The sequence below is a fragment of the Lolium rigidum genome, chromosome 6 (assembly GCF_022539505.1).
Source record: "Lolium rigidum isolate FL_2022 chromosome 6, APGP_CSIRO_Lrig_0.1, whole genome shotgun sequence".
Lineage (NCBI taxonomy): Eukaryota > Viridiplantae > Streptophyta > Magnoliopsida > Poales > Poaceae > Lolium > Lolium rigidum.
The window spans coordinates 241479533-241487933 of NC_061513.1; the positions used below are offsets into that span (position 1 = coordinate 241479533).

At 42.0% G+C, this 8401-nt stretch overlaps 1 pseudogene; it reads right to left on the bottom strand.

The window, feature by feature from the left end:
- Window positions 1–522: 522 nt before the first annotated feature.
- LOC124663875 overlaps window positions 523–8401 on the bottom strand; it is a 21328-nt pseudogene continuing 13449 nt past the window's right edge.

An 8401-nucleotide genomic window follows, 5' to 3' on the forward strand; every position in this document is an offset into this window, starting at 1 on the left:
CAAAAAAGTGAACTAAACAGCATCATACACAAAACTAACCAGGATTATATATATCGGTCGACATCCAAAGCCCCCATCCAGATAAACCCAATGTCCACAGAAGAAAAACCCCAATCCCAGCAGAAAACAAACCCAATCCCCACAGAAAAAACCCCAAATTCAGACGAACATAACAGCAAGCTAACACATGGTATAGGCTAATGTCATATGATATTATCATCACATATAATATGTACACACCAACAGTCATGGTATACCACCCGATTATTAAACTTTTTTCGACTAAATTAAGCAGTCTAGACCCTGCCAACCTTTGTTTTTTGACAGCCAACTAAAGAGACACTATAACACTTTTGTTTCTGGAAACCTATGTTACATCAGTCGATCTTCCTTCAGAGTGTTGCGAAGAAAGTAACTGAGGCCAGCAACAAATTTGCTGCTGCAATATACCACCATCTGCAACGAATGATTCATCTGTGAGAGGCTCCAAATATCCGCCTTCCAGTCCTACTCCCCCGCCTTCTAAAGTTCAGTCTTGGGATCCGGTTCTGGAGCAGCAGCAGCAGAGGTCGGCGTCTGACGAGGCTCGAGGATCCTCTCATCACCAATAGGATAGATCACTATCTTTTTGACCATTTGGCAGAACTCTCTGCAGGTATCAAAAGAATGCATGTCAGCCATAACTCATTTTTCAGATAGATGAACAGTCAGCAATCAATTAGTTTTTCTTTTTCTGAAGAGAATATATGCAAGCAACTTACATCCAAGGATCATCTCCGACTTCCATAGTGTCGCCTTCATCGTCGGTGAAAGCCACTTTGAAGTTCTGTTTCAGGTCCTTTATGTCGAACATCTGTTCCAGCTCACGAGTCAGTTTCTCATAACCATTCAGATTTGCTAGATCCACAGCTCTACCCAAAGCATTCCCATGCATTTGAACCTAGCGCAGACCAAACATAACGTTAGACGACAGTTAATAAGCAAGGCCGAGGGATTGAAAAGAGATGAAAAAACGTTGTACCTTCACACGATTTCTTGCAATGTAGCTATGACTGCTTTGGATTTCCCGGGGGCTCTCGTTCACAACTTTAGGTACTTTTGAGAATGCTGACAGGCCGGACTCTTCATAAGAACCAGCAACTTTGGCTGAAGTTTCCCCTGCGCCGGCACTTGCAATGTCAGGAGTAGCAGCGCCCTTGGTATGTTTCATCAAATTCACACCAAACAGACGAAACACGCCAGGTTCCTTGCTTTTTTCAGTAACTGTGGGCACATTTGGTGTAGCAGCCTCTTCAGCTAGGTGACCATACACAGTGTTGCAGGGTAGCTTAGGAGCAGGTTCCACAGCCTGGAAAGCAGAAATTGCTGGCCAAGGAGCAACTCTGGTTTCATTGCTGGTAACCTGAAACAGCTTATGAGAAATCTCTGACAATGTAGGGGAGAGCCCTTTGCTTGATGGGTTGAATTCCTTCAGCCAACCGTCATATGCTGATGGATTCTGGCAAACAGAACTGCTGCTCATAGCACCATAACCTGCGCCTGGCCAAACAACTTGATGTCCAGAGATACAACTGGGATCACTGGAACCAACAAATGTTCTCTCATGCTGCTGCTGTGGCATTCCAGACAGCCAAAACTCTCTAGCAGGTTCTGCAAATTAAGCCAAACAAAAGGATTAAGAACATCTTGAAATGAATAATTCCACTATCTGTCGATAACGCAAGCAATGAGAAGTTTGCAACTTCATACCCTGTGATGGAAGATCCAAATTTTCAGTTGTCTCCCTAGGCCTCTTGTTTTTGGCAGATGATTGCAGTGGTACATTGATGGTAGGTGCAGAGACATCAGATGGTTCAATTTCCCAAGGAGAAACTCTCTCAGGGCCATTGCAGTTTGTGGTTTCATCCCATTGGACCTGAACCATGATAAAATCAGAATCATTTTCTGAAAGGAAAATACAGGGAAGAGAAGAGAAAACAAAATGGATTGATCGTACCTCCAGTGACTTCCATTCGGAACCTGACCATTGTGGAGAAAGATCCCCATTATCAATTATAGTCCCAGAAAACCTGCAGGTTTAAAAGAAATGGAACAATGTGAATCTGAGATGAATGGCAGAAGATGACCAGCAGACTGAGAGGGGAATACAGCATATGAGAGACCACATGTTGAATCCTTACTTCTTCACAGGGACATCTTCACCTTCGAAGTTCATCGTAAACCTCTTCCCCACACTAAATCCAACCTTAGTAGCTTCAAGGTACTTGTTCACACTGACAATGTACTGGCTTTGGCTTAACCTGGATAAATAAATAAATAAGACAACTTCCATTAGCAGAGAACAAGCACAGTTGTATGAAACAATAGGAAGTAGAAAAGGTCCAACCTTGGCCTATAGTACACCAAGAAGATGGAGTTAGTCTTGATAGCATGCGATGCGCTTGCAAGTACCCCAAGATGCATGCTTTGGCTTGATATAACGGATGCCGGCATCGTGCTCTGCTTCTGCACGAGGCGCCTCACTCCGACACGCTGCTCTCCAGTATCACTCCTGCGAAAGGAAAACAAAGTGTCTTTGTTGTGATCCATACTCCCTATATATGAAACATCTGATCAAACCTGTCTGTTACGCATGACTGGTTGAACAGAATTAGTTCAGATTATATCCAACCTTAGGTAGACAAACGCATCGCCGGCGACCAGCTTCTTTGATGTGACGAATGTGCTCCATCCAGTAGTCAGAAGGTGCCTACGGGGTTGGCCTAGACAACCAAGAAATTGCATGAGTTCAGAGCAGAAGGCACGCAAAGCAAGTGCAATTATGGTCCTGATCTCTGTGTTCAGATGACCACTGAAGAATTCAGTAGTAACTGAAAAACAAAACACTGATTTGCATACCTCTGTAGATGTGCTTAAACCTCCACTCAGATCCATGAAGGTCCTTTGAGATGAGCTCTTGAGTCGGTGTCGGCATCGACATGTCCTGATCGACAGAAAAACAGGGAGGAATTTAACTTTTGCAGTACCATATGCAATTATTCATAATCAAGGAAGGACATGGGAATTGGGCTCACCAGAGGCGGGAGACACTCGTTGGCGTGGCGCCTGAGCACGGAGAAGCCGCCATGGGTGCTGGTGTCAGACGGCGTCAGGATCTTGCAGAAGGAGTGCACCACAGGCCTCGGCATCTCCGGCAGAGGTGGGTCGGGTAATGTGGGCAGATTCTCTTGCTGCAAACAACAGAAAGTTGATCACGAATCCACATGGGGGGCACTATCTGAATTTGAGTAATGCTAACTGAATTAGCTCCTGTCAGTAAAAAGAACAGGTGATAGAAAAAGTCGAATTATGCGACACCTGAAATTCAGAAACCAAAATTCAGGCAGCACAGGAAGTTGCCAACAATTACGGCCTCGCACAAGACATTTCAAAACACCAGAAGAGCAAAAAAGAAAAAAAGAAAAAGACAGAGAAGAAACCCGTGGGTGTGGGGTGGCGAGAAACACTTACGTCAGGGTCCGGCTGCAGGGTGATCTGCGCGAACACCTCGTCCGTATCCGTCTCAGCCTGCGCCGCCGTGAACAAAACAAGAGAGGAAGAGTTACGACGACGAGCTCACGCCAATTCCAGAAGGGGAGCGTGGAGAGGAGAAAACACGCCGGCGCCGGAGCGAGCCGCGGTCACGTACGTACCTTGAGCTCGACGTTGACGACCTTGCAGAGGATCTTGTAGGGCACCTGGAACATCTTGATCTGCTCCGCCAGCAGCGCGGGGTCCGTCGGCTCTTGCAGCTGCACGCGCAAAACCGTCATGATTCGCGACGGAAAATGGATGCAACAGAAGAGAGGAAGACGCGCGCAGATAAGAAACGAAGGAGAATTCCGGTGCCGGAGCACGCAACGTACCTGCTCTAGATGTCCCTGGAGGAAGTAGAAGACCCTCTCGTCCCGCTGCGGCACCTCCACGAGCGGCCCGGCGCAGGCGCGCCACAGCTCCGGGAACAGCTCCGGGTCCCGTCCTCGTCCTGCCAACAACGACAAGAACAGACCATGAGCGAGTGAACCCGGCCGGCCGTGAACTGCAGAAAACCAGATGGACTCACCAGGTTGTTGCGCCATGGCGACACGGGCGGCGGTGGGTTTGGTGGTGGCCGGGTGTTCTTGGCCTCCCCGGGAGGGAAGCAGCGGTATAGGAGGGGAGAGAGGCAGGAGAAGGGAGTTGGTCTGGTGACTGGGTGGTGTTCTCCTTGTGTCAGAGTGTTTGTTGTTGGGCTGCCCCCATTAAAGAACGGCGCGGTGGGGAGGGAGTGGAGAGAGGCGAAGCGGCAGCCGATCGGAGCCAAGCACACAACGGCGGCGTTACAGAGCTTGCGCCTTTATGGCTTTAACACTGCTGCCCCGGCTAGGCTCTCGAGCAACCTTTTGCATCGAGGACCCTATGTATTTCTAAAATAGAAGGTCCGTCCTCCGGTCTCTGCACGCGTACACTTTGCTAAAAAGCATTCTGGGAAGAACACATATTGTGCACTAGCCCCTAGCATTATATTCTCAAAATGATAAATTCTTGTAAAAAATGGACGGAGTATGTTTTATGTCATTACCTGACAGTTAACTGACGCTATGCATCAGATTAATGATCCACAATGACATCTACAAGGTTTGTCACAATCATGGATCCCGAATAAGACCCAAGCCTTGTAGTAAAACTGTGAATCGTAGAATCATAACTACAAAAAATAAAAATAAAAAGATTCTACCGACTACAATTGTATAACATTTCCAGTATATTTAGATTGTGAGTGGCAGGATCACACAAAGGAGTCACGACTCAGCCTTGGAGATAGCAAAAAAAAATACTGGTGTTTTACCAAACATTATATTTGATTTGTCATTGATAAGCAACAAAGATAGGGGTGATATGAACACATGCCTTGGACTAAGAGGATGGTTCGGCTGCGGCGAGGCGAGAGAAAGGAAAAAATGTGACACATTGTGGAAGTTCATTAACACCTCAAAAACCATTAAATATTATATATACAAGATCGAGCAAGATTTCGGTGCAATAGTGATCTTTTGATTGCCTATTTTGCAAGGAGTCTAGTGAAATTAACTCGTTATATTATTAATCATCAACAAACCTGTATCTAAGGTACCAAACACCTCCGTACTCGGTGGTACAAGACACTAACATAATTTGTGTCATTCCCTCGACACCTCATGCGGTACCGTCTAGAGCCATCTCGAATTTGAAGAGACAGTTAGGGTTTTAATGTACGATAACCTACCCTCACATATGAACCGAATACTTGAGGTGATTTTGCAAAGATTTTGATAGGAGATACTTTGCTATCATATTATGGATTTCTTATGAGACAATGTGATCCAACATTATCAAAAGAGCTAAGCAAAATATTCTTCTTGTTCTAAGAAATTCCAAGTGATGTATTTTTTCAGCATTTTATGATCATCGTCATTAACACTTCCAACTAGCATATGGGAGTACCAGTTTGTCTAAATGAATCATTACTCGTAGAAAACCTCTATGTCTAAACATCAATTGTAAAATAATAGATTTTATATTTATCATTTAAGCATTGAACATAGATCGAGAGGAGGAAGATATGAACGCGTAGATACCATATACGGTCCCATGCGTTAGACATTGACCGATGGGTGGCAGGCATGAAAACAATCTTCCATAACAAATCTAGTGCATCGAGACAGAACCCTTAATACGGCGGAAGCTCGTTAGTATGTTCAGATCCATTAAATATGATACTAGGGAGATTTGGTGTGTCAATGGGTTTTGTGATCACCTGTTATAAATTGGCAGCCTTGTTTTGACGAAAGAATCATCCCATGCAATTCATTTATGTTCGGATGTAAATTAACACCTTTTGTGAGATTGTAGATTTTGGACTAATGACTGACATTGGAAATCTCCAGGGTTTTCACAATCTTAGATCCCAAATAAAATCGATGCCTTGTAGTAAAATTGCAAATCGTAGAATCATAACAATTAGTTAACATCGAATAAAAGATACTACGGACTAAACTTGTAAAATATTTCCAATATATTGTGATCGTAAAGTGGCAGGACCACACAAAAGAATCACGATTTAGCCTTGGAGATAGCAAAAGAATAACGATGTTTTACTAAATACTATATTTAATTTGTCATCGATAAGCAACGAAGATAAGGTGATATGAATACATGCCTTGGACTAAGATGGATGGTTCGGCTATGGTGATGAGAGCCAAAGGACAAGATGTGACACGTTGTGGAAGTTCATTAACACATCAAAAGCCATTAAATATTATATATACATGATCGAGCAAGATTTTGGTGCCTTGGTGATCTTTTGATTGCCTATTTTGAAAGGAGTTTGGTGGAGTTAACTCATTATTTTATTAATCTTCAACAAATATGTATCCAAGGTACCGAACATCACGTTGCTTGGTGGAACAAAACACAAACATAATGTGTCATTCCCTCGACACCTCATGTGGTACCGTCTATAGGGATCTTGAATTTGTAGAGACCTTCAGGTTTTTAGTGTACGACAACCTATCCTCGCATATGAACCGGATACATGAGATAATGTTGCAAATATTTTTATGGGCGATACTTTTTCATCATATTATGGCTTTCCTATGAGACAATGTGATGCAATAGTAGCACCAAAAGAGCTAAGCATAATATTTTTCTTTTTCCTAGAGATTCCAAGTGATGTCTTTTTTCAGCATTTTATGATCATCGTCATTGACACTTCCAACTAGCATATGTGAGTAGCACTTTGTCTAAATAAATCATTACTCATAAAAACCTCTTTGTCTAAACATCTGTTGCAAAATAATAGATTTTATATTTACCATTTAAGCATCGAACATAGATCGAGAGGAGGAAGATATGAACGCGTAGATACCTTATACGGTCCAATGTGTTAGACATTGACCGATGAGTGGTAGGCATGAAAACAATCTTCCATAACAAATCTAGTGCATCAGAACCCTTAATACAGCGAAAGCTCATTAGTATGCTCAGATCCATTAAATATGATACTAGGGAGATTTGGTGTGTCAATGGGTTTTGTGATCACCTATCATAAATTGGCAGCCTTGTTTGACAAAAGAACATCCGATACGATCCATTTATGTTCAAATGTAAATTAACACCTTTTGTGATATTGTAGATCTTGGACTAGTGACTGACATTGGAAATCTCCAGGGTTTTCACAATCTTAGATCCCAAATATGATCCATGCCTTCTAATAAAATTGAAAATCGTAGAATCATCACAATTAGTTAACATCGAACAAAAGATACTACGGACTAAACATCTAAAATATTTCCAATATATTGTGATCGTAAAGTGGTAGGACCACACAAAAGAATCATGATTTAGCCTTGATTATAGCAAAATAATATCGATGTTTTACTAAATATTATATTTAGTTTGTCATTGATAAGCAACGAAGATATGGTGATATGAATACATGCCTTGGACTAAGATGGATGGTTCGGCTATGGTGACGAGAGCAAAAGGAAAAGATGTGACACGTTGTGGAAGTTAATTAACACATCAAAATCCATTAAATATTATATATACATGATCAAGCAAGATTTTGGTGCATTAGTGATCTTTTAATTGCCTATTTTGAAAGGACTCTGGTGGAATTAACACATTATTTCATTAATCATCAAAAAATATGTACCCAAGGTACCAAACACCACGTTGCTTGGTGAAACAAAACACTAACATAATTTGTGTCATTCCATTGACACCTCATGTGATATCATATATAGGCATCTTAAATTTGTAGAGACCGTTTGGTTTTTAGTGTACGAGAATCTACCCTCATATATGAACCGGATACTTGAGATAATTTTGCAAATATTTTGATGGGCGATACTTTTTCATCATAGTATGTCTTTCCTATGAGACAATGTGATCCAATAGCACCAAAATAGCTAAGCATAATATTCTTCTTGTTCCTAGAGATTCCACGTGATGTCTTTTTTCAGCATTTTATGATCAGCGTCATTGACATTTCTCACTAGCATATGTGAGTAGAACTTTGTCTAAATAGCTCTTTACTCATAAAAAAACATCTATGTCTAAACATCAGGTGTAACAATAGAATTTGTATTTGTCATTTAAGCAGTGAACATAGATCGAGAGGAGGAAGATATGAATGTGTATATACCATATACGGTCCCATGCGTTAGACATTGACAGATGGGTGGTAGGCATGAAAACTATCTTCCATAATTTAATCTAGTGCATCGAGAGAGAACCCTTAATACGGCGGAAGCTCATTAGTATGCTCAGATCCATTAAATATGATACTAGATAGATTTGGTGTGTCAATGGGTTTTGTGATCAAATGTCATAAATTGGC